Source organism: Sardina pilchardus, chromosome 19, assembly GCF_963854185.1.
Source record: "Sardina pilchardus chromosome 19, fSarPil1.1, whole genome shotgun sequence".
NCBI classification, from domain to species: Eukaryota; Metazoa; Chordata; class Actinopteri; order Clupeiformes; family Clupeidae; genus Sardina; species Sardina pilchardus.
In genome coordinates this window covers 28,388,685-28,389,394 of record NC_085012.1, presented here as the reverse complement: position 1 = coordinate 28,389,394, position 710 = coordinate 28,388,685, and positions in this window count along the sequence as shown.

Genomic DNA, 710 nt, shown 5'->3' with positions numbered 1-710 from the left:
TTGTAAGGCAGCACAGCATGTGTACTAAAACATAGCATAATTTGGTCGATGGACAGCAGGAGGCAACGCATTCTTTGTTGAAAATGCAATATTACGTATTGAAGTGTTTGCCAGGAACACCCTTAGATTTAAACTGAAGGAGTAAGACATCAATACAACAGAGCTTTATTAGTGGGACCAGCAACTGTGTTATTAGTGGAACCAGAGTCAGATTGGTCTACGTGGTAGTCATTAACACAGGACTAAAAGACTGGGGTGATGGTGTCGAGGAAAATCGAGAGAGAAGTCAATAAGCTCCCCAGTAAGCTCTACATTTCTATCCAATCATCAGTTGTCTGCATGCGTTTGAAGTCTAATAACCTACATCCTAACCCATGAACTTTTTATGAACCTTTCCAGCCTGCTCTTGGATGAAACAAGAAATGTGCAGCATTAATTGGAGCAAAGTAAACATTTGCTTCATAAATATTGCACACGCAAAACTTTCACTTTATAGGATTTCTTCATGACACACAGGAAACACAGAAGCAAACCACAAAGGTACCCTCTTTGATCGCCATGGAAATGATTTGACAGACATATGGCTTGGGACTCGGGGTGTTATCAAGAGCTATACTGTAGGTCTATATGGCCTAGATGACTGCTGTGAACAGCTGTGCATTGTCCCTTAGGACATACAGTGTAATCAGCAAAACAAGTATGCTAAAGAA